At 43.2% G+C, this 26,595-nt stretch overlaps 1 protein-coding gene across 3 annotated transcripts in view; it reads left to right on the plus strand.

The window, feature by feature from the left end:
- Positions 1-5,217: 5,217 nt before the first annotated feature.
- OXR1 (oxidation resistance 1) overlaps positions 5,218-26,595 on the plus strand; it is a 256,107-nt gene continuing 234,729 nt past the window's right edge. Inside the window, exons 1-2 of one of the 3 annotated variants that reach the window (XM_064154137.1) lie at positions 5,914-6,004; positions 13,893-14,006. The gene's annotated coding sequence lies outside the window, so the exon portion shown is untranslated. Of the gene's footprint in view, positions 5,443-5,902; positions 6,005-13,892; positions 14,007-26,595 lie in introns of those variants that run through there. The other 2 variants (XM_064154139.1, XM_064154136.1) reach the window with 2 other exon arrangements.

The following is a 26,595-nucleotide window of genomic DNA, read 5'->3' on the forward strand; positions in this document are numbered from 1 at the left end:
TGGAACAGGGTTCCCATAGAGGTCATGGAGTCTCCTCTGTGGACACTTTCAAGGCCTGTCTGGATGTGCTCCTCTGTGACCTGTGTTAGATTGTATTATCCTGCTGTGGCAGAGGGGTTGGTCTGGATGATCTCCTTGGGTCCCTTCCAACCTCTGACATCCTGTGAGCCTGTGAGCCTGTAAATTTTAAGTACAACAGGTGTACTATAAAATAAAGGCAAACAGTGCTGGGTGCATAGCAAATAACAAAATTGCTAGAGGCAGACCCAAGCAGTGTGCAAGCCAGGCCATGGATAAGGCCATTTTTGGCCTACCAAGCCTACCACAGCAATACTGATTTAGAGAAGACAACCAATGGCTCAGTCACAGCACTGGAATGCCCCTGGCAATGGCTCAGTCACAGCACTGCAGTACCCCTGGGCTGGCTCTGCTGCCCACGAGAGACTTTGCCTAATCTCCCTTTGTAAACAGCCATACGACTTGTTTGGGATTACTGAAGGATATCAAAGAGCCATATTAGATTAAATATTGATCTCAAAGCAGAATGCTGCACTCCTGTCTTTGGTTTTTAATAGCAGCACTAATAGCACTCTGCTTTTGCTGCTGCTCTCCGAGAGACAGACGCTCCTGGCAGCTTCCTGGTGCACAGTGCTCCATGCACTCACTTCTTCCCACATTAAAGAGACCACACACTCCCTGTTTATTTTGGGGGTTACAATGTCTACTGCACCTTGTATGACCCAGAGTAGTTCTCTAACACAAAAGTTATGAATTTCTGTTTTCCAGGGGCACACCCTCAGTAATGCTGAAGGAAGGCTAGAACTGATCTATGATTTATTTATTGCTGAGTGGTGCTGAGAAAATCTTACTGAAGCATTTTTTATACATTTACATAGTGATATAAACCTGTGATTGGGTTGATACAACTACCTGAAGGGAAGTTGTAGGCAGGGGGAGGTTGGTCTCTTTTCCCAGACAACCAGCAACAGAACAAGGGGGCACAGTCTCAAGTTGTGCAGGGGGAAGCATAGGCTGGATGTTAGGAGGAAGTTCCTAGACCTCCCCTGGCACAACTTCAGTCTGTGACTCCTTGTTCTATTGCTGAAGAGCCCAACCCCACCTGGCTACAGCCTCCTTTCAGGTAGTTGTAGACAGCAATGAGGTTGCTCCTGAGCCTCCTCTTTTCCAGGCTAAACAACCCCAACTCCTTCAGCTTCCTCACAGGGCTTGTGTTCCAGGGGTTAAGTAGTTTAATTTTCTCACATAGAGAAACATTTTAAAAGAGAGAAGGCAAGGGCAACATTCACACTGCTGTCAGTGCATTTTCTGTGTGGCAATGGCAGGATGTACCCTCTCTATTTTGCTCCATCTAACGCCTCTAACAGAAAATATGTGGTTGCTCCTTGGTTTCCTCTCATGAACCAGTAACTGCTGTTTAGTCTGCCACAGACAGACTGATCTGTTAGCAGCAAAAAAACCTGTCTGACATGGCTAGGGAAGAAGAAAGGATACCAGAAAGTGAACTCCAAGCAGATGGATATCCAAGGGTTTCAAAATACTCATGTCCACTGACCATTTCTTCAACCTCTCAGGTGCAGACAGAGTGGGAACTCAACAGTAGCCAACCACCAGTTAGCAAGGACTGTGGGCTATGGTTAAATTCATAGAATCTTAGAATCAACCAGGTTGGAAGAGACCTCCAAGTTCATCCAGTCCAACCTAGCACCCAGCCCTATCCAATCAACTAGACCATGGCACTGTCTCATCCAGTCTTTCTCTCTGGCAGAAGCCCTGTGGAAGATGAGATTAATAAATAGTAACAGTGAAGGTAGGATTTTTTAATATAACACCTTGGTTTGTCAAATGTAAAGAGACTTTTTGCTGCAATACCTTTACATTCTAAATAACACAGCACTGTTCCATTAGCTACCTAACAGAGGTGACATTTGTGGTTGGAAGCATGGATAGGGCTGGGGAGGGTGGAGAAACATAGCTATTTTTGCTTAGAGCCCTGAAAGACTGTAGAGTGAAAATTAGACTGCCTCATTATGCACCATGAAGTACCAGTCACCCATTTTTACTTTGTGACCCAAAAACTGTGAGCTGGATAATATCTTCCGAAAATGTTTCCCTTCCCTTGAGCACAGCTGGACACATGCTGATCTCCAGCTGCTACTCCGAAGAACATCACCAAGAGAACCAATGGCATCTTAGCCTGGATCAGGAGCAGTCTGGTCAGGAGGACAAAGGAGGTTATTCTGCCTCTGTGCTCAGCACCGCTCAGGCCACATCTTGAGTGCTGTGTCCAGTTCCGAGCTCCTCAATTCAAGAGAGATGTTGAGGTACTGGAACATGTCCAGAGAAGGGCAATGAAGCTGGTGAGGGGTCTGGAGCACAGCCCTGTGAGGAGAGGCTGAGGGAGCTGGGGGTGTGCAGCCTGCAGAAGAGGAGGCTCAGGGCACACCTCATTGTTGTTTGCAGGTCCCTGAAGGGAAGTTGTAGCCAGGTGGGGTTGGTCTCTTCTGCCAGGCAAGCAGCAACAGAAGAAGGGGACACAGTCTCAAGTTGTGGCAGGGGAGAGGGCAGGGTCTAGGCTGAACGTTAGGAGGGAGTTGTTGGCAGAGAGAGTGATTGGCATTGGAATGGGCTGCCCAGGGAGGTGGTGGAGTTACCATCCCTGGAGGTGTTGAAGCCAAGCCTGGATGAGGCACTTAGTGCCATGGTCTAGTTGACTGGATAGGGCTGGGTGCTAGGTTGGGCTGAATGACCCTGGAGGTCTCTTCCAGCCTGGTTGATTCTATGATTCTCCAATTTTCCATTCTAGATTCTTTCCATTTATGTCTTCCCACTTTCCTGTACCTAATAACATGAGCTTTAATTTGATACTCACTCCTTGAAGCGTTTAGTTTAAAGGGATGTACAAGAAACGGTCACATAAAGGGTCATACAGTATGAGGAAATAACCCTTACCTTTTACTTATGTTTTCACTAAAGATTTCAAGTTACATTGCTTGAAAATCTGATTTGTCCTGTAAACAATAACAACAACAACAACAACAAACCCACCACAAACACACAAAAAAACCCAAAAAAAGCAACACAGGAAGACTACTCACTTGACTATAGTACAAAGCTACCTAGGACAGTGACAATGAAACGTAATGGTGCTGGAATGTAGCTTCTAGTTATACAAGATGATGGCAGAGAAGAGAGAATCTGAACACTGTTTTCAGGGAGAAGAGTGAAACAAGCAATGAGAGGAGAAAACTGAGGACTGGGGTGAAAATCCAAGAGCTAGAGCCAGTAGCTGCCAATATATCACAGCCTCACTTCAGCAGCACTGTGGAATTACAGGAGATTAATTTGAAAAAGCAAGATTTTAGTAGAGCCCTCCCAAGTAATAGGTAGAGAGATTGGGAAAGTGTTGTGTTATTCATCTTCTGTGTGCTGAGGAATTGTTCCTCCTCTGTCATCTGACAGGGACACAGCATGGTTTCAATTTTAGGAACAAAATGCAGTTCTACAGATAATTCTGCTGAGCAAAACTGGAGGGAGAAAGGAACAGCATCCAGCTTCAGATGGGTGGCTGCCTCTAGACAATTTATAGTTCACTGACTGGCACAGCAGATGCTGCCACCACTTGCTTGCTAATGTCCCCTTTGGTAATCCGCATCTGGGTGATGCTGGTGTGTTTTGAATGCTGGGACTGTAAAAACCTGTTATCTTAGGCAAAAAATGCTGAAAATGTAATGCCATCTACAAAAGCACAGCTTGGGGAAGAAAGATCCATATATCCTTATCTCTCTTTGTAAAAGCAGCTATATTTGACAAGTTCTGAAGAGATTCCTCACAGTCAAATAGAGATGTGAGAATGATAATAGATCTGCCCCTGAAGACAGCAATAATGTAGGCTTGGAAAAAAAAGACACATGTTTTCTTCCATTATTTTAGCAGAGACATTTGTCTCCATGGTGGACAGTCTTCTGCACTCTCTAGGTAGTAAGAGCCCCCAGCTGGATGCTCCTCTCCTGAGACTCAGGACGTCTTTTGGTCTCCTGATTTATCCAGAGTTGTATGGTGTTAAAGGTGCAGACTGTTCTAGGCAATTCTCCGGAGCCTGCCTACTGTTTCTGCAGAGCTCCAGATGCAGCCAGGAATACATCAGCCTTCCCTTATCCCAAATCAGAGGCTGCACTCAGGAAACTGCCTTTTCATTTTCCCAGCTGCCCAGCTCGAAATCCAGGGGAAAGAATTACGGTTTTAAACCATCATTTACTTTTCCTATGCATCCTGCATAGTTACAACACAATCTTTTCTAACACATAGCATGAAGGCTGTGCTTAGACCTGGACAACAGAATTCAGTGTATCTCAGGGCTTACAGAACGAGGAGGCAATTAATGAACATGATTCATCCCCTTTTTAATACTACACTCTTTGCGACATCATCTACTGTTTCTTGAATTACGGCAGCAGAGTCACCTACATAATCTTGTCTAACAATCTGTGCCTTTGTGTGCCACTCTACGGGGGAAATTGCTTCCTCGCTCTCACTTTATTTGACACTACTGGCAAGTAATGTTTCCTTTCCTGATTATAGTCACCCACGTGTAACTGAGCTTTCCCCCACCCCTGCAGTGGCTTTCACTGAAGGCAGCGTTAAAGACTTCAGGTTAAGATACAATTGCAGTGTTCTCTTCTTGCGTCTAGTGAAATAAGCGGAACTTCTTAACCGTGATAATCCTGCCTGCGTGTGCTATCGTGTGTGATCATTCTGCAGATGTCTGATACCCACTGTAAGAGTGAGATTTAGTATTCATACTGTAAAGATGCGGGGCTCCTTTTTTTTTTTTGGTGCAGCAGCATCAATTTTCTATTGCTGTAAAAGCAGAATTCAGAGACAGAGAAAAAAAACCAACCCAACACCCAAAAAAGCCTCCTGCTAGGGTAATGTAATTTTAGCCTTTGTAGTATGTTTATAAACCGAAAGCTGCGTGGTGTTGTCATGTTTGTTCTTCCTGGTATTTTTAGGAAGGCAGCGAATGTGTGGCTTAAAAAGCACACCAGAAACCCCCATTCACAAATAGGTAGGGTGCATTTCATTTCTGGCAGTCGTCTACAGCTCTCAGGGATGCAAGGCAGCAGCGTCTGCGAAAGGAGAGCGCGATCGTATCATTTCTCTGGCCGCGAATAAAAATCGTCTTTAGGAGGCTGTTTGCATGGACAGAAGCTCTGTTTTCAACTGCGTGCTCCGGGCTTCACTGCAGCGGCAGAGTGTGGGTCAGCTTTGTGACCCGCGCTCCGCCGCAACCCCTAGCACCTCAGAGCCGGATGGCGATGTCTCCCGAGAAACGCTGCATGGAAACACCGCCTGCAGTCCTCCACCACACGTTGTAGATCCGATTGCTGGAGCTGCCGCTCCACAGGGTGACCCGACCCGCTGGTAAGCAGCCCGGCCCCGCGCTGAGGCCAGGGGCGGACGGAGCCCGCCCGCCGCCCCGCCACACGCCGCCCCGCCACACGCTCGCAGGAGCGCTTCGGCGGCCGCGCCGCGCACCGCGCAGCCCGCTCGCTCAGGAGGGACTGGCCGCGAACGAGCGTGGCGCGGGGCTCCCTGCAGAGGCGCGGGCAGGGCCGGAGCGCGGGCTACAAGGGCATCTCCCCGGGTCCGCTGTCTCTCCGCGGACACTGCGGAGAACACCGGGGCGGCGGGGAATGAGGCCGTGTCTGCCCCTTTAAGCTCTCGCTGCTCTTCTCTGCGGCGCCTATTTTTAGCTCGTCCTCTTGGTAGCACCCAGCTCTGCCCCCTGTTTCTCCGTGCTCCCCTCCCCATTCCCCCCCCCACCTCCGGTGGTAGGTTCCGCTCGGCGGCGGCGGCGGCGGGGGGGCACTGAGCATGTCCGGAGCCGCTCGGCAGCGGCCGCCGCCGCCGCGCTCGCCGAGCGGGAAGGAGGGCGCGCGGCGGGGGGCCGCGTGAGGGAGCCGCGTGCCGCCGCCGGCCGCAAGTAAGTTTCTTTCCGGGAGCCGGTGCCCTCCGCGGTGCCCTCCGCGGTGCCGGGCGGGCGGGGGGACAGGAGATCGGAGTTTGGCGTCCTCCCACCCTCCACCTCCTCCAACCCCCGGGGGATGGCATCGGGCGGAAAGAGGGATGCGACCGGCTTGCCCCTTTCCGTCCTGCCGCCTCGCTGCGCCGCCTTTCCCCCCGCTACTCCCCGGGGCCGTCGCAACTTCTCGGCTGCCGGCGGCCCGGGCCCGCCGTACGGGGCGTTGTGGGGCAGTGGCTCGCCCCGGGCTGCGGGGTCCTGCCGCCTCGGGCGCGAGCCGCGGCCTGCCGGCTCGGTTCGGGCCGCGGTGGGTCCGCAGTGCGCGGCTCGGCGGCGGGAGAGCGCGCGTCTCCGCAGGTGCGTGTGGCGACCCCGGGGCCGCGCAGCCCTCGCCGCCGGCAGGTGCGAGCGGTCCGAGCGCGGTCCGCGGCTGCGGAGGGAAGCGGGAGGCTGCGCTCGCCCCGCGGTGAGACCGCGACACGAAAATAGCGAGCAAGTAGCCGCGCAGGCAGTGCGGCGTCAGAATGAGCGGGGCTGTGGCGTCTGAAGGAGTTTCTGCTTTACCAGATGGTACCGCCGGAACCCAAGTGTCTGCCGAGCGGAGCTGTAATGGCATGCAGCCGGTTTTGTGCCCTCCTGCGACAGTTTGTGCTGGGTCCTCTTTTAGTTCAGTAGGAGGGTGCTACGTTGACTTACCTGGTACTAGACACAAGTACCAAACTATGCCTAGGGGATTTTTTTTCTCCTCTGAAAATGAGCTGTCCTTGCTCATTTTGAAAACGCTCATTCTGGTCTTGCTCCTCTCACAGCTGAATTCTCCGTTACTGATGCTAGGGAATGCGAAGTTCTATACTTCATAGCTGGTAGTGCTCTGATTTAGTTGATTTCTTTTCCTGTGCTCTGGAACGAGGGAGAGGTTTCAGTAACTGTTTCCCTATTCAGTTTCCGATGCTGTTTGCAAAGTTGTTTGAAGACAGCCATCTAATTAAAACAAATTGATAGGAAAAGAGGAATTTGAGGATCTTTGTGAGAAACTGACCCTCACTTAGGAAAGTTCTGCTGCTAGGCATGACACTGATGAAAGAACTGGATTAAGCAAAGGCCAGTAAGGTGCTCTTGGTGGGCATTCTGTCTTAATTTTCCTTAGACCATCACAGAATCCCATTCTCGTTTTAATGACCTGATTTAAGACAGCGTTACAGGAGTGGTTTTCTTTCCTCGTTGACTTAGATTGGGTGGAGTACTCAGATCAATATTCGTATAAGTTTAAATCTCTGCGTGTCAAACCTCATCAAAAGGTGATGTAGTTTAAAGTTGTTAAAAGGCACAAAACCTGCCACCCCTACTGTGCATGTTCTTGGTTCTGTTAATTAATGCTGTTGCAGTGGGGATAGGAAAAGTGCTGTGTGACTGTTTCTGTACCTCTTCAACTCTTCCCCTATTCCAAAATGAAATATACCCCCCCCCCCCCCCCCAATAACAGTTGGTCTGTGAGGTTTTGAAATCCAGTCAGCATGTGGGATTGGGATCTGACTTGTGCATGATTTAACTGCTATCCTGTCAATTCCGTTTTTATGAGTATGCAGTAATGGGGGAAAGAAATTGAATTCTGAAGTAGATGCCTTTTGATTGCTGCACAAGACCATAAGAAAATGCAGTGGCAAAGAACAGCTTCTATTACCTGTGTTGTCAGTGTAGTGAAAAGTAAGTTTTTGTGTGGCAACCTGACATTTTTCTCCTGTCATTAGAGTTCAGCTAAAATAATAGTAAGCATTTAAAAAATAACCTTGCTGAAAACATCAGAAGCCCTCAAAGTCTGAGTGTTTAAAAATGCCTTCTCTTACACTCTTGGAGTCATAATATAATTATTTGTGTTTCATTTTGCAGTTATGACATCTTAGCACATCTGATTATAGTTCAGAACTCTATAGATGAATATCCTTACCAGATAAAATTCTTGAGTAGTCCAAGCATATGGTGATAAAACGAAACAAGGGGACACAGTCTCAAGCTGTGCCAGGGGAGATATAAGCTGGATGTTAGGAGGAAGTTGTTGGCAGAGAGGGTGATTGGCATTGGAATGGGCTGCCCAGGGAGGTGGTGGAGTCACCATCCCTGGAGGTGTTGAAGCAAAGCCTGGATGAGGCACTTAGTGCCATGGTCTGGTTGACTGGATAGGGCTGGGTGCTAGGTTGGACTGGATGATCTTGGAGGTCTCTTCCAAACTGGTTGATTCTATGATTCTGTGAAAAAGTAGAATCACATCCACAGACTATACACTAGTATATAATTCCTGTGGTATTAGTTGATTCGATTCTGCTTGTCCAGGTTTGAGCCCAGTTACTGAAAATCAGAAAACTGTTTTGAGTGGTTGCAGTGTTACATATTCATTGCTTGGGAATATCTAGTTAGCAGCTGCAGTGTATGCACATAAATTATTTTTCCATTCAGGTGAGGAAAGTAGCCCTGTCTTCTTTCTCCATGCATGTCTTCCCTTGAAAACTTATTTCTCCATTATTTATTTAATCTGAGGAAATATTATCCATGCTTTTCATTTCTTAATACGACGTGTTGTTGTATATACTCATTCCCCACCCGCTGCTTTGGGGAATAAAAGAACTATGGAAAACCATGTAAAAATAAATGGTTGGGTTTTTTTTTTTAAGAAGAGGAATTTAATTAAACCCAAACAACAACCACCCCCCCAAAACTTATTAATAATGCCCTGGAAAATTTTCCTGAGGAAGTGATTATTCTCTAAGGCTGATAGCTGAGGGTAGGATTGTCAGCATTACCCATTAGGGGCGAGTTTGCAGGTTCTTTTACCATTTGTTCTTTCTGAGCTACTGTAATTTTTTTTCCTTTGGCAAGCTGCTGAATAAGTTACTGTATGAAAACTGTGAAATTAAGCATATTATTGAAACACATGGTAAGCAAACACCTTATAGAAGCAAATATTGACTGCTAACAACCGTGATTGGATGACAGGTTAGCACAAGAGTGCTACACATTCATGAATGGGTTCACACAGGAGGTATTCATACTTCTGTTTAATAGAGCCATTTACTGTTTAGGATGGTTTCCTTGTCTGCTGCAGCAGATAGCTGTGAAGGTGGGGTCTCTTTCTTGGTGTGAACTGTTGCTGTCAGAAGTAGAAGGAGCAGTTGGTGATAGGCAAAGAATTGCAAGTGTTCTGAAGCTCTTGAGGAAGACTTTCAAGTCTGCTATCTTAATTTCTTTGGTGGTGACTTGCACCTGGAGCAGACGCTTGCGTGGTGTACTGCAGCAGTGAGCTGTAAATTACCCTTCTATTCTAGCATCTGCTGCTGCCTAGCAGTTTCACTGAAGATTAGACATGGAAGGTGTCTCCTGGATATCTTTTGATGCATTGTGGACACGTCATGCAGTTTCTAAGACAGGAAGCTGCTGGATCTCCAGGTCAAAATGTTTTAGATTTTGCAGAGGCCTCTGTCACAGAGAGAGCTGCAGCAGCACAATTAAGGAGTTTCTCCTGTATGTAAAGGCTACTGCCTATACCTGCCAATTACATATTGAAGGAAGAGATGTCCTCCTGCTCCTGTTTTCTTACATTGCTATATCGAAGTAGAGATAGAAGGAGCATTTGTAATTTTTTCATTCTATTATACTTCACTGTATTCTACTATTACATTCTACTGTGATAGGGTCTGGAGATGAAGGGGAAAAAATAGGGAAGAGAGAAGTAGGGAGGAAAAATCCACAAACCTTTGTTAATCTTCCACAGCTATTATACTCAGAAGTAACTGGAATTTTGGCTTCTTAAATGGCACAAGGGGGAATGTCCATTTGACTTCATTTTGTTACTCCTCAGGAATACACTTGTGCATCTTTATCATTCAGTGGTTGAGAAGTCATACAAAGAGAGTGGGCTCAGAGGAGCAAAGAGATGAGAGGACGTCTGCCCACAGGCTGGATTGTGTGTTTGTGATGGAGTCCCAAGAGGAATCCTGAACACAGTTTACAAACAGGCTGTTTGTCACAAAAGGATCATACCTCCTCTGGAGCAAATGTCCTGTGTTGTCCATATAGTCCAGGGATGTTAACACAGGGTGAAAAAGCGGGATTCTGACCAGCATGGATAAAGTGTGCTGTGGTGTTCTGATGGAGCATCCTGTTCTGCTCCCCACCCCCTTCACCATCCTGGCAAGATTAGGGGTGAAGTAACACCAGTCAGTGTCAGTACTTACTGACTCCTGGTGAATGAACATTGGAAGCCAGACTGAGTGATTTGTAAAGAAAAGTTAAAACTTGTGCAGAAAGGAGGATTTCCCCAGCACAGTGTAAGACCAGAGGAACGTGTGCAATGACTTCCAATTTAATAGGAACTGGTGGACTTTTGAGTACCTCTTTAGCTGAATGAGGCTTACCATTTAGGAAGAAAAATGCTCTTCATTTGGAGTAAAACCCTCTTAACACTTACGAGTGCATCCAAATCCATTGTGAACTTCCCAGTTAATTAGCTCAAGTGTTTGCTGTTAATAACTTATTTTGACATGTTGCTGTTCTTACTCGACTTCCAGCCCATGAAAGAGCTACACATTGTCCAGCATTTTTTCTACATAAGGGTATATATAGATTGATGAAGATGTCTTGGAAAAACTGAGCTTATCAAATCTCTTGCTCTTTATATATTTTCAGGCTGTCTCATTTGTGCCTAGTTAATTACTCTGTTTTCTGTCACCTGGAACTTCTGCCTGCTGTGCCCTGGATGCAAATGCAGTAACTTTGCACACAAATAAAATGATTTTTTGGGGAAAAAAAGAAAGTCAGTGCTTCAATGGCTTGATGCTCAGGTGGACAGTGGTATCTGTCAGGGATCTGTACTGAGTCCAGTGCTGTTTTATATCATCAGTGACATAACGGGGTCAGGTGCACCCTCAACTGTGTGGTGCAGCTGACATGTCAGAAGGAGGGGATGCCATCTAGAGGGACCGGGACAAGCTTGAGCTGTTACTCTATGTGGCCCCTCTGAGGATCAGTAAGGCCAGCTGCAATGTCCTGCATGTGGATTGAGGCATTCCCCAGTGTCAGTCCAGGTTGGGGAATGAAGGGATTGAGAGCAGCCTTGCACAGAAGGACTTGGGGATACTGGTGCATGAAAAGCTACATAAGCTAACAATGTGCACTTGCAACCCAAATAGCCAAGAGGTTCTACTGCTCTACTCAGCTCTGGTGAGACCTCTCCTGGAGTACTGTGTCCAGCTCTGGAACCCAAAGCACAAGAAATAAATGTTTTGAAGCGGGATCCAGAGGGAGGGGCATAAAAAGGATCAGACAACTGGAACACTTCTATGAAGAAAGGCTGAAAGAGTTGAGATTTAGCCTGGAGAAATGAAGGCTCTGGGGGAGACCTTTTTGCAGCCTTTCAGTAGTTAAAGGGAGCCTAAAGAAAAATGAGGACAGCGTGTTTTTATCAGGGAAATGGTTTTAAACTAAAAGAGGATAGATTTAGATGAGATACAAAGAAGATTTTGTTTTTTACAATGGAGATAGTGAAACACTGGGAGAAGTTACCCAGGAGGTGTTAGATGCCCCATGCCAGAAAACATTTAAGGTCAGTTTGTATTGTGCTCCAGGCAGCCTGATATAGTTGAAGATGTCCTTGCTTACTCCAGGGATATTGAACTAAATGACCTTGAAAGGTCCCTTCCAACCCAAAACTTTCTGTGAGGGAGAGAATATAAAGAATGGTGAGTAGGTATGAGTTAATACTTTGCTGGTAAATTTCCCAGCCATCAACAGTGAAATGCAAACAAAACTTGAAATACTGAATACTAAGCTGAGCTTAGGCTAATGTTAGCAAAAGCAAGGCTTTTTTCTGTTTGAGTAGGAACTTTGGTCTTTAAGAGCCTTACTCATTTAAGATCTGCTGTTCTGGTTTATGTGTTCTTCAGTAGTCAGTGACCAAAGAGTAACAGTTTGGGTCAGCCTGGGACGTAGTCCTTAAACTTATGAAGGCACAGTTACCACCTTTGCATTTGCACCCAGGGAGTATTTCTTACTGAGCATGTGGAGCAAGGCTGTATCAGGTCTGTATCAAACTGGATTCCTCTGAGGTTGCTTCTTGAGATCACTGGAACCTTGTTTGTTTGCTGATGCTATCTGCACACACTTTTGCTTTGGGAGGTGCTTATGCAGCCGTGAGTCAGGGTGCAAAGAACCATCTTGTCTGTCTGCATTAGGTGATCTCACCCTTTAGAAGACTAAATCTGGAGAGAGAAAGATACTATGTGAATGCATAGCATGGCTGCTTAATTCTGATGCTTTTTCTCCCTAGATACTTGATGCATACAGTTCCTGTTAGTTTCACTATGAACTTGAGTTCTGGAAATGCAAAAGAATCTTTGGTCTCCTGCATTCCTTTGTGTTAAATGCTTTTGGGACATAGACTTGTGAGACAAACTCCTAGGTGAAACACTTCACTTAAGTATTGCTGTAGATAATAAGTATCTGAAAACCTTTCTGTACTATGACGTACACATAAAGATAAGACTTTGATACTATAATCAGAACTCTTTATTTCCCTAAAGGCAGAACACAACCAGATTCCATAGAGGCATTCTAAAATAACAACAAACACATTAGTATTTATTCCTGAACCTATCTATAGCTTTACAAAAGCTTAGTAATAAATCATCTTCATATTTCATAAATAATACAGAGCCTACCAAAATGTTAGTATTTATAGTCACTGCAGCAAAATTGATTCACTTGTGAGTCTTCTTTATACTTCCTTTGTGGTACTAAATTATTAATGTTGTTGTATTTCAGAAACTGGTATTTATATACTGTTCAGGTAAACCTACTCTATTCAGTCAGCTGAATCTTTGGCAGCTGAATTCCAAATTGGCTTAGGTATTCTGATGCACCAAAAAGGTCCAGAACATCCATGTTGTTGATCCAAGTATATTCCAAGATGATTGATTGGTGATTATCAGAGAGAAAGGAGAAGCTGTAACAGCTTTTAAATCCCTTTTAGAGAAGGAAACAGCTCTTATTTAGGACTGCTAAGAGCAATATCAAGGAAAATTGATGTAATGGGAAACAAAATCATAGAATCAACCAGGTTGGAAGAGACTTCCAAGATTATCCAGTCCAACCTAGCACCCAGCCCTACTCATTCAACCAGACCATGGCACTAAGTGCCTCATCCAGGCTTTGCTTCAACACCTCCAGGGATGGTGACTCCACCACCTCCCTGGGCAGCCCATTCCAATGTCAATCACTCCTCTCTGCCAACAACTTCCTCCTGACATCCAGTCTATATTTCCCCTGCCACAACTTGAGACTGTGTCCCCTTGTTCTGTTGCTGGTTGCCTGGCAGAAGAGACCAACCCCCACCTGGCTACAACCTCCTGTTTGTTTCTTCTGGCTTTAACTCTTTGGAATGTTGTCATTAATCTCTGTGGATTTTTTCAGTAATTTTCTCAGGGATTATGACTATTTTTGTTTGTTTTTATTTTGAATAGACTTAATATGAACACTAACTACAGTGAAATGTTATGGCCATTGATGTAAATGCTAATTCATTATCATTCAATCTGGATTCTGGATGAAACCTCAAGCTCTTTGTGACACTTTCTACTGGCATATATTTCAAATAACTACATTTATTTCAAGTGTGGACTTAAACCACTGATGGAAGTCCCACTCATACCTTCTATTGCCATTAGTATATCTTTGGCTGCATGTCCCTTATGGCAGAAATGATGACAGCAGGAATTTTCTTGTCTGTGTGGAACACTTGATTGTGAAACTCCTTTTCTATATGCAAACTGTCACACCTTTCACTTTTTTTCTTTTCACTAAGGATTACCTCACCTGAAATCTTACAACCTGAGTTTATGCTCCACTGAGAAGTTTTAACCTGAAGCACCAAATGACTTGGACACCTCTAGAGTGGAAAAAAGTGGCATAGCTATGTGTAAGAAGTTATAAGTTTTGGAGTGGATCTGACATTTACTAAAGCATTGCTGCTGTGGTTGGTTTGTTTGGTTTTGTTTATTGCCTTCCAGAGTGTTGTGTATCCTTACTGTAAGCATTCCACAGTGGAGCATGTGTTTATTTACTTGTTTTAAAGACCTACACACAATTAACTGTTTTTACATAGTTAAAATGCATGATTTCTGTTCATCTTCTAATGAAGCTGTTAATCAAACTTGGCACTCCAAATTGAAGTTTTTTCTCAGGTGTCCCTGCCATAATAACTGCTTTTGTGCACTTCTTGTTCTAACCTGGTGCTTACTTTATCTTCAACCTCTACCTGAAGTGCTGGGTGTAAAGTGGTAGCAATATCATTGTGCTGCATTGCACCTCAGAGCCTACCTCCAGGCAGTGCTCAGGGGTCCCAGAGGGCACAACTGCCTTTCAGTTGAGTGTGTGTACTTGCATCTAAGATGACAGCATCAAGCAGGACTTAATTCAGTTCTTACTATGGCTGTAGTGATTGACAAAAGTGAAATTTTTTGTTGTTTGTATTCATAATGACCATAAGGCACTGGGAAGTGCCTGGATTTGAGATAATCTTAGGAGCAAACATCCTGACTAGAAATTATGAAATAAAGAACTATTCTTGGATCTGGGCACCATCAGAGAGAAGGTCTTTGATTAGGATGAGATGCCTGGGCAGAATCTTAGCATTGCTTGGGTGGGGTTGTTGGAGGTTGGCAGTGGTGATGGGATGGGGCTGGGGGAAGGCGAGAATGTTATTAGGCAGCTGGGAGGGCATGCAAGTGGTGGAGTCTTGGCGACTGTGAGAGTGCTTCAGAGTCCAGAAGCAATCCAGAATTTCCAATTCTCCCTGTTCTGTTATAATTCAGGCAAGCCCTGTTAAGGGCATTTCACCTCTTTATTCTACCTCCTCACAGCCCCTTACCTCTTACTCTTATTACTGTAAGCATTTTTTTTTACCTGGAGCGGTCTGGATATCTAAAGTAAATGAGGACTTTACTCTGTGTTTAAAGTCTGCATGTGTAAAATGAAGGTACTAGTAGCTGTACAACATAACAACATTGTATGAAAGAGTAAGTCCATTAATGGTGAAATGTTCTAATACTGTAGCAATAATCACTTTGGAGAGGCTCGTGAGGAAATTAATGCTTCTGGCACCCTAGCAGAACTTAAGTAGAGTACTTAAAAGATATTGACTAAACAACTGAGCAGATGAGACACAGGATGCCTTAACTGCTTAGTTGGTAAATGGTGTCCTTCCTGTTCCCTGAGTGTTGAAGCACTCTTGGTGGAAATAAACATTGCATGAATGTGTAGCTGAAAGCTGTACAAAGCTGTTGGTGCATTCTTTTTGTGAATGCTGATTAGCAAGTGAGGCAGAATCGAGATATGAGTGGTCTTCATGTGTCACATTTTTCCTTACACTTTGTAAAGGAAATTCAGCTTTGTGCATCAAAAGTGTGTTCCTTGTCTCCTGGAGACAGACACACACAGTAGCAAAGGTCTGCAAAATGGTGGAGCCTGATGGTGGCAGTTAATGCAGTTACCCAGATGGAGAAGCTGCATGGCTGCATGGAGCTCACAGTGCTTGGAAGGAGAGTGATGTGATGAAGTGTAATTGGAGACTGTCTGCATGTTGAGTTTGGCACAGGAATGTGGCACAGTGAACACTAAATTGTCTCACTGCAGTTCTGCTGCCATCTCCTAATGATGCTGTTAGATTTGAGTGAGGCTTAGATTGTAGCTGGAGATATGGCTTGTCCTCTCTGCAGCTGTAATACAGCTGTGTTTGGAAATACCCAGGAAAGATGCTCTCACCTAACCATATGTATTTGCCCCAAACACCTCTTCAGTTTTGAGCGTCCTCTAAAAGAAACATGTCCTAAAACTGTAGCATGGACAGAACGAAACCTTGTTGTTGTCCTTTCTGATCCCTTTTTACGCCCTCAGTCCCTTCTAATCACTTTTGTTTCCTAGGTGCGCCCAGAGGCAGAGATGTAAGATGATGTGGCAGTGCTCAGTAGAAGTTAATTTCTCAAAGGAAATTCAAATGTGATCTCCTCTGGGGAACATAAAAGAACACTTTTTGAGACCCATGGACCTTCAGCAGAAACCAATGAAATCCTGAGTAGATCTGAAAGTTGATGTTGATAGGGAGGAAATAGTTCTCCGTAAACCACCCCGTTATCCCTTCCTATTCTGATTCTCCTTTCCAGTTATTACAGCTCACTGTGGCAAAAGCACCTGTCTCTTGCTGAGTGAATCCAAGAAGAGGAAGAACAATTAAAAAATTAGTTTTTAAAAAAAATTTCTTTATTCCTTTTTCTTATAATACCCAATCATGTTGTGGGTGAGTTTTCTTTTTTCAGTTTTCCATATGTGTAAACCAGTAGATTTTCAGATCATAGGAGTTTGCTTTAAATAACTTCCTGTGACAAGCACAGCATCTCTTTTATTTTTTTTCCCTAAAGGTCTGCAAATCTCTTCAGTTAATTCACATTTGCCAAAATATGCCAGATCTAGACCTGTGTGAGGGCACAAGCAGTTGCCAGTGTGCTTTAATGCAGATGAGCTGAGTCACTTTTGCATGACTGTTAGAAGGGTTTTTCGGAGCAGTCTGGGTAAAAGTGAAGATGATGGCTTTTGGATGGGTAAATTTGCATTAAATTGTGCCTGTGTACAGAAATGCAGTCGGAGATGGTGTGAAGAAGTGAAGCAGGTATAAGCAGCTTGTAGTTTTCCAGATGCTTGCCTGACATTTTATACTGTGGTGCTTGCACAGTGGCACCACACAAATTTCAGTGCATCGAGCGTTCAGTTTCCATGCCAGGATTAAATTACTCAAGTTTGTTTGGAGTTCTGGACTGTTGCAATTTTAAACAACTAGTGTCCTGTCATGTACCTTTGTTTAGGAAGATTCCTGTTCCATTCAATAAAAATTGAATAGTGATGAATTAATGTTTTTGAGCTGCATCTGAAGCCTGTAAATTTGTGGTGAAGGAGCATACAACTGATGAACTCAACTGACAATCCAGTCTGTTCTTGGTGTGTTGTTAGCTATACCTCTCTAACAGATAAAGAGAAAATGATAGGATTTTCTCTAAAGAAACAGATAAATCATCTACTTCTTAATCTTAGGTGAGAAATGCAGTATTAGTCCTGAAGGACTTAAAATTATAACCCTCTAATATGCCTTCTGCACACAATTACTAAACTATGCAAGAGCACTTAGGAAGAATACAGGAAAGTCTTCTTCATTTGACTGGTAGATCATCATAGCTGAGACTGCTATCATCTTGTAGAATCCTTCCTACATTTAAATAAGGTTCCTGTTTGGTTTGGTTTGGTTTTCTATTTGTTTGGATTTTTTTTTTGTTTAACTGTAATCTCTTGTGTTGCTTTGTTTTGATACTGTCTCAACTAGGCTTTTGATGTTGAAGAGAAGACACTTTTCTAGATCCACAAAATACCTACATCACTTTGCACCAGCAAAATGTTTGACTCTGCAGATGTGCATTTGCATTCATACAATGTGACAATGAGTTCCTGCGTTTGTAAGAGTGCACCGCACCTATTTATGAATTCTAGCAAAGGATCTGAGGTGACCAGTGTGGCTCAAAACTTCTTCTGTCTGCTGCCCTGCCAGCTGACTCCCCCAGGATGCCTCTGTATGCTTTTATTGAATCTTTAGCCATCATGGGTATGTTTTAAGTTTTAGTATTCATGACACTAATAGATGACACCATTTTTTACATTTTCTTTGGTAAAAAGTGCTGAAGCAAAAAGGTTTTTTTATGTGCCTGTGAGACTAGGCACATAAAACATGACTTGGGTATAAGAGAGCTATGAGGGCTGTCCAGGGAGGTGGTGGAGTCACCATCCCTGGGGGTGTTCAAGAAAAGACTGGATGGTGCCATGGTCTGGTTGACTGGATAGGGCTGGGTGCTAGGTTGGACTGGATGATCTTGGAGGTCTCTTCCAACCTGGTTGATTCTATGATTTACATTCAAGTTTAAATTGAGGTATTAACTAACAGAGTGTGAGATAGGAGGCTACAAAGACTGGCTTAGTCTGTTGCATAGTACTACAGCATTGAAATTCCTGCCTAAGCTGGTGGGCTTTTTCCTCCTTGCACAAGTTACCTGTGTCTGATTCTTTTCTGCTAGCACATACTAATGTTCTTTACTATGAATTTATGACCTAAACCAAGTAAAACTCTACAGAGCATCAATACTTCCTTGTTGAAAAAAAAAAACCCTCTTCCCTTACAAAGCTACTTCAGCACTAGAATGGAGCCATAGGAGAAGGACTTTGATTAATTTTATTTTAGTACATGGAATACAATGGATAATTTTCCTTTAATTTGCTCTCCCAAGTGATGAAAGATAGGTTTTTCCCATGTGTTAGTGAAGGGTCAGATACTGTATTGCTAATAGCTTTAAACCATGTGGGCATAATATTCCTATCTTCTGTTCATCAATAAGGAAGCAAACATTGCATGTTTATGTTTAATAAAATTAAGTCCTTATGTATTTTTTTCCTGCTCTACCTTCTGGCTAATTTGTAATATGGAATTAATGCTGCTGTAGAGTGGTCATTCATGCCACTGAGGGTATGAATTTGGTTTTGGTTTGGGTTTTTTTTCTTACCAATTCTAAAAGGATATAAAGCCTTTTTCTGGTGCAGCATCTCTGATGCCCCAGAAGTGCATCAAAGAAGTGCCCCTGTCATAGAAATCCTTGACTGTGGTTGGACTCGATGATCTCAGAGGTCTTTCCCAACCAAAACAATTCTATGATTCTGTGACTGCTTTATTTTCAGGATATATAGGAACAAATGTCTCGTGTTTGTTCTTTGCAAGGTGTCAGGCAGATGTGGGGAGAAAAATATCTTGCATAAATGAAGTTTTACACCACAGTATTTTGTATTGCTCCTTTGGCAAATTTCAAGTAGCTTTGCTATGCTTGCCAGTAAAATAAACAGATTACAGAAACAGAGCAGTAAAACTCCTTCATTCTCTTCCAATTAATTTAGTTCCTGCTAAAAATCCTGTTTGCTTGAAAAGCAATCACCTTGACACAGTGCGGTTCATAGTTCAAATATTTTAGCTGATACTGCCTAATACCCTGAGAGGCCTGAATAAAAATGATGAGTAGGCAGTAGAATCTGTTGCTGTTGAATCACTCATCTTTTTCAGGTGTTCATTTTTTCACTTCCCTGTATTTGCTATACAAAAGAAACTCTGTATGAAGGAGACAATAACATTTCCAATTCCATGGTCATAGTTCCTGCTTACTGCTATCAGCACAGTCGTTTTTATAGATGCTCTGCATAATGTATCAACATGGGCCAGATTTTTCCTCTGTGACTCAGAAGCTGTTTTAATTATATTGATGCAGACAACTGCATCTCTTGCTTATGAGGCTGTAGTAGTGGTAGTGAGTTTTCTGTATGAACAGAGAATTTGTAAGCCTGCACCAAAATGACATAAATAGCATTTGATGAGTGCTTGGAATTTAATTCCAAACCATTTTTGTCAGAGGGCTTTGTTGTTCTCAGGCTTCCCCATGTGTGCTTGTATTTGCAGCATGCTAAAGGTAATTTGTGCCCTTCTATATTCTGTTGGCATAGTGGTGAAACTGTCATTTTAATAAGAATGCACTCTTGTCATTCTCTTTCCTCTTATGCCATGAATTGCTTTGCAGGTGCCACACTTGAATATTGCTGGAAAAAATGCCTTATGCAGAGGGGCTGAGATTATGTAGAAACTGCTTGCAACAGTCAAGATGTGATACCTGAAAATGAATAGAGAAAATTTTATGCATGAATATAGAAAACTTGAATTATTTGTCAGACAGTGGTGGAATACTGGTGTGTGCATCCTGCCAGGCAGAAAACCAGGTGATCTTAACTGTACTTCAGTGAAGTGCAGGAGCAGACTGCCCAGAAAGGTTGTGCAGACTCCTTCTCTGGAGGCTTTCAAAACCTGCCTGGATGTGTTCCAGTGCAAACTACCCCCAGGGGTCCTGCCTTGGCAGAGAGGTTGGACTCGATCTCTGGAGGTCCCTTCCAACCTCTTAACATTCTGTGATTCTGTGAAAGCAGTATGAGGGTTTAAAAAAAAAACCAAAAACCACAGGCTTGAGGTTAATTATTACAGTTACCATTCTGGGCTGAATTAGGAGAAAGGAATCAGTACGATTTTTACATGAACGTTTGGCTGCACAAAGCCAAACTAACAATGGAGTCCTGTTCGGCATTTGAGAGTGTCTGAATTGCCTCTTTATGTGCTGCCTGTACCTTTTGGGATGATGATGTGCTCTGGTTTTATGTGGAGATCACAGCTAAGAAGGGTAATAAGATAAGCCCCTTCTGGCTAAAAAAAGAACAGTGATGCTAAAGCAAGAGGGTGAGGCACATGTAGGCTTTCCATTGGACTTCCACCTGGAACTGTAAGAGTATGTAAATACTCTTCCTCCTTAGCTGATGAGATCTAGGGGATTCCCATACTAGTAATCTGTTGAGAACAACCCTGTAAAGCAGGCAGGTTTCTGACATTCATCCAGTGATCTGTCTGTGAAAGAAGAAGAGATGATCTCTCCTAGTGTGGAATAAATAATAAGCAATTTTTAAACTGCTGTAGAAGTGGAAACAGGCAACTAGGAAATAAGTGATACCTTTGGTCAATCCTGATTAAAATTGTAGCCTTCTAATTCTAAAATTCAGAGTTGTAAACAGCAGACAGAATGTCCAGTGTCACTTTAGTACCGTTTGAGCAAGTGGCATTGTTATTAATGGTATCATTATGTATAGAGCTGAATGTAATAGTAAAACCCAAGGATTAAGTAAAAGCCAAAAAGATGTTTTTCCATGAGTGACCTGATGTTTGCATCTTGCCTCATTCATCACTACACATCCTTCCAAGTGCTTAGCATGTAGAATTTTTCAGTTGCAGCAAGTATTGAGGGTGGTTAGAGCATCCTTCAGTGTTACGTTAATCTCTCTGCTTCTACTTCTGCTCAGATTTGAGTGGGTATAATTTTGACTGCAAGATTTTGTTATTTGTTACTTGTTAAATTGAAAATTCCATCTGGAGGAGGCATTAATCCAAAATCTTGCTGATGCAGCTTTTGAAGCTACTTGTTTTGGAGTGGGACTGATTTGACCAGTGGTATGTTAAATACAGAGTGATTTCTTTGGAGATCTTTGTTAGTATCTTTAGATACTGTCAGAGTTTTCCATGTCCTATCTGATAGATGTTGTCTTGAGCATGTCTGTGACTCTGGTGCTTTCTCAAACATTTATCTTCAGTGGAGTAATCTGCTTTATTAATATTCTTTTATTTCATAAGGTCTAATAAATGCTTTGACCTACATTTCTTGCAAATTCTGTAGATGGTATTGCACATACTACTTGCAAATGATAATCTAATGCGAGTGGAAAGATTTCACCTTTATTTTAATTGCAGTTTATCTGTCAGACGAAGCATTGCACCACTCTTCCATAGGCAGAGTTTGAAAGTAGCTAATTTAGAGTCAGCCTTTGGTGAGACATTTTCCCCAATATTTAAAATTCCTGTCATATAGCAGAGGATCAGTGTGAAGTATTCTTGGAGGGAATAGTTTCTTCTGCTGTTGCTAGATTAGTCTTGAGACCTGGTTTCTAATTAACAAAAGAAGCCCAGCAGCATAAAACTAGGGAAAAGTGCAAGGTTGAGATAAGACAAAAAAAGAAGTTCTCAGCAGCATCTTAGAAACAGCTTTGTGAGTTGCAGTTCTTCATTTTAGATACTGTTCAGAAAAAGATAGGGTAAGACTGTTTTTGCAGAGTAATCCCTTCTTACCCCTAGCCTTCTCCTGCATTTGGCTGCTGCAAAATACAGTAGCAAGGTCCTGGGCACATGGAAGTGAGTGAAAATATGGTAGCTGTAAAGATAGGTCTATTTGGAGGCAAAATCTGATGCAGTAGACTCTGTGAGTGACTTGCCCTCTTTCCTCCCAGTTTTGTGGGAGAGGATGCAGTGTGCCCCTGCTGTGCAATCTTTCTGTTCTCTGGGCTTGTCCACCCTACCCCTGCTCCCTGTCAGGAAGGTTGTAGTTTGTGGCAGGGGCCTCTGGCAGAAGATGGGGACCCAAAGCACGCTGCTTCTGCCACTATGGTTGCAGCTTACATATAGGCACCATTATTTGCCATCTGGGCAACTTTGCATTCTTGTAGCTCATCCTTCTAAACATAGCCAAAGTCAAGGTCCTTGCATGCTAAATTTTGTTCTTCCTTCTCGCCCTACACAATGTGTTAAAAAAACAGCTTGACTTCAAGAGTGCCGGTTGGCATTCTCTGACCCAGGTGTAGACAAAGGACTTGGAATGAGTTTTGTTGGTGAGAAAGCAAAATATGTAAACAAACATTTTCCTCAAGTTCTGTTTATGTACAGATTCTGAGGATTTCACTTCTGTCATCTGCACTTCCCTTAATTTGAATCTTAGTGTAAGGAAGAATGTCAGTTCTATCAACCACATTCAGAGCTGTGAAAATAAACATTCTCTGCAAAGTGGGGTTCCTGATGGAAGCAAATATGCTTCCAAGTAGTTGTTACTGCTTCCCAAAAGGGCAAGCTCATTGCAGTACCCTGCACTAGAGTGACAGACGGGGCAATCAGGCCATCTGCTTCTGTCACTATAACTTGCTACATATACTTAGTCCTGAGCCACTTAACATGAAAATCACCATAAAACCTCCTAAGTGGGTGGAGTTTTTGCCCACTAGATGTTAGCATTTGAAGGTTAGGATTCTGTTCAGGTCATTCAGTGCTGAACAAAAGGGTTTTCATTCTGCTTTCCATACATGTGTATGCTGCAGGGGTAAGTTGCTGATAAAATATGGTAACTACCTTTCCAACTTTTTTGAAGTCCATTTTGCCAGCAGATAAGATTGCAGTGGATATACCCCAGTAGGTGACACGTGGATTCTGTGTAGTTTGCCATCATACTGTACAGTGGAGAAATCAGCAGCTATCAACTCTTGCTGCTATGTGCAATTTTGAAAGCAAGGAGCCATTTGTGTTCTTTGGAAGGGAGGTTCTTTAACCATGTCAGGATGATACACAGAAACTCTGTGTTAATCTGGCTTAGTGAGGAGCTTTCAGGATAGCAAGTTAGCAAATTGCTAACCTGACTGTTTATAAACAGAGTTGCTGACCTTGTTCATTGTGCATGTGCATCATCACTACAGCTTTAGGAGACCATAATATGCTTTCCCCGTTACCTAAAGTGCACAAATAAAAATGGAAGTCAGATCTTTCTGACATCTATTTCTCAGATAACTGCATTATCCCACTGCCAAAGATCTAGTGCTGTTTTCATGTTCTTATGCAATGCTTTTAATCCTTGGTGATCAACATGCTGTAGGAATTAGAGCACCTTTCTTTTCACTCCTATTTTTATGGGCATATAGCATGTGTAGACTTTTTTCTGCTTAGAAGCCACCTTGTGAAATAAATTAATGAGTAACAAGCTGTATTTAAGGGTTCCCCTGATGGACCTCGTGTCTTTTACTGTTAATTTATATTGCTGCTTCTTCCTATTCCCACTGTTATCATGCAAAATAAATTGTGTTTTTCTTTTATCTGGATAAGAAAAGATGAACACCAAATTCTTGAATTCCACCTTTTTAAAGTGCTGACTATTAGTTTGGTTTGACATTAGAAACAGTCTTGAGAGCCAGTATGACTGTAGTATAATTGCTTGAAAGCAAAACATCTGCATGGCTGGAGCAACATCAAGCAGATTTGTTTTCTAATACAATACTTGAAAAGAATTAAATGTATTCATATTTTATTTGTCACAGCAATAATATTTTTCAGTCCAGTGCCTCGTCTCTTCCATTACTCACAATGGAAAGCAGCAGACAGAATTTGCTTAGTGGGAATATCTGAGACTTTTCATCCCTGGAAGTTCATTTGAACACCTTTTTCTTATGAGATTATGATGACCCAAAGATGAACTTGCTTAGTGGGAACATCTGAGGCTTCTCATCCTTGGAAGATCATTTGAACACTTTTTTCTTTATGAGATTATGATGACCAAAAGAAGAACTTGCTTAGTGGGAACATCTGAGACTTCTCATCCTTGGAAGTTCATTTGAACACTTTTTTCTTTAAGAGATTATGAGGACCAAAAGATGAATTTGCTTAGTGGGAATATCTGAGACTTCTCATCCTTGAAGTTTATTTGAATGCCTTTTTCTTTAAGAGATTATGAGGACCAAAAGATGAATTTGCTTAGTGGGAATATCTGAGACTTCTCATCCTTGGAAGTTCATTTGAACACTTTTTTCTTTAAGAGATTATGAGGACCAAAAGATGAATTTGCTTAGTGGGAATATCTGAGACTTCTCATCCTTGAAGTTTATTTGAATGCCTTTTTCTTTATGAGATTAAGATGACCAGAAGAAGTGACAGGATGAGTAATATGCTTCCATTTACTTATTCTTCAAGAGAATAGGGCCAGATTTCACAGACTAAACCTTTTTTTTGTGTTTTCCAAGATCTAGTTTCATGCTCTGTCGATCCTGTCTGTGCTTGTGTCAACAGACACTTCAGTGCAGTGTCAGACTGCACTTCAGTCTGTCAGTGCAGTGGTGGTATTCCTGTTACATTTTGTAATGGGAGTTGGGTACCTGGGGGGCTTTTCATATTTCATGCCCATTCGAGGTGTTACCAGCTGATCCTTCAATCGTAGCTGAAGATTGAGAGTGTAATAACAGATGTGGATGTAACTACTGCTCTGTAGCAACTAATTTTCCTTTTACATGACTTTAACCATGGCCTCTTCTCCCAGGCAACCAGCAATAGAACAAGGGGGCACAGTCTCAAGTTGTGCCAGGGTAGGTATAGGCTGGGTGTTAGGAAGAAGTTCTTCACAGAGAGAGTGATTTCCCATTGGAATGGGCTGCCCGGGGAGGTGGTGGAGGCACCGTCCCTGGGGGTCTTCAAGAAAAGACTGGATGAGGCACTTAGTGCCATGGTCTAGTTGATTGGATAGGGCAGGGTGATAGGTTGGACTGGATGATCTTGGAGGTCTCTTCCAACCTGGTTGATTCTATGATTCTATAAGTAGTTCCTCAGTGTGCATTATTCCCAAGTGCTGGCTGCAGCCAGTTCCCATACCAACAGAGAAGTAATCTACTTGCACTTGCTCTTTTTTAACTTAAAGTGTACCTGAATGTGACGGTTTGGGTGTTCCCTGCCCCCCCACACTTAAGAAAAATCACCCAGACTAGGCTCAGTAGATCTGGAAAGTCAAAGAAGCTTTGTATTTACAGCTTAGCACAATATACAAGCAGGTATTTACAATATCTACAGACATATACAAGTTAAAAAGGTAATACAGAAACACAACAGCCCTTCAACAAACCAGAGTCCTCAGGAGGGGCTTCCAACCACCCTTCCGCCTTCTCCCCACCTCTCTACCTTACCTCAGACTTTGCCTTATGCTCAAGGTGAGTTTGGAGGGTTGGCCAGGGGGGTTAGGAAGCAGACAGATTGGTCAGACAGCAAGTTAGGTTACAGAGAGAAGTGCATGCAGCCCCAGAGCCCAAGAGCAACTCCCTTACCCGTGTTTATGTTCTTGTTTTCATCCATCTCAGCAAGCCTATGAGTGCAGCAGCCATCACCATTGTTTCCTTTTCACAGCCTATCTTCTTACTCTTCTCACCAAAGTTTTCCAGCTAGGCTCAAACTGGCACACTGAAGCTGATCAAAGAGCAGATGACTGGTGATATCTTTGTGGTTGTTTTTTATTCATTGGCTTGTGAAGCCTCTTGAGGTCTTGCAGTGGCAGCTGCATTTCTTTACTTTTTATAGACTCCTGCATCTTCCTAGAGAAAAAGGCTAGGTCCTGATGTTTAGGAATGTTTCACCACTGCAAAACTGACATGCACCACATCTTGTCCTGGCATATTGCTTCCTGCCATTAGTGGACAGAGACTCTAAAGCATAATTGAGTAGCTCTATAGGAAGCTGAAGCATCTGTCTCCCACCTGCTTGCTGTCTTGGCTTCATGCCTTTTCCATTCCTGACAGCAGCATAGCCTAGAAGAGCTGACTGGGACTTCTGGATGTGAAACCATCAAAGAAAGTATTTTGGGTCTTGCCTTCAGGTGTTTTAGCCCTTCACTGAGTCTGTCCTTACTGTGGTGGAATGACAACTACTGGTATTTTAATTCACAACTGAGTCCATTGAAGTAAGTGGAAAAAATTAAGAGAAAATCTGTAAATTGAATATGAAAATGTCATTCAAGGAGATTTAATGAGAAGTACAAAAGCATCCACCTTGCAAGCCACTACTTTTTCCACACAAACACACCCCTTAGTGTCTCTGATGGGAAATAGTCAGTTCCAACTTGACTTAACATACTGCACTCCTGCCCATTATTGACTGAAAAGCTCTGAAACTGAACGACTCATTTTTCTGTAGGAGATTGTGGACTGTAAACCTTTTAGTTACCTTTTTCTCTTCAGAGAATGCTGATGACTATGATTTACTCTAGTTCAGCTTCTCCAGC

This window comes from Pogoniulus pusillus, chromosome 14 (genome assembly GCF_015220805.1).
Source record: "Pogoniulus pusillus isolate bPogPus1 chromosome 14, bPogPus1.pri, whole genome shotgun sequence".
Taxonomy (NCBI): Eukaryota; Metazoa; Chordata; class Aves; order Piciformes; family Lybiidae; genus Pogoniulus; species Pogoniulus pusillus.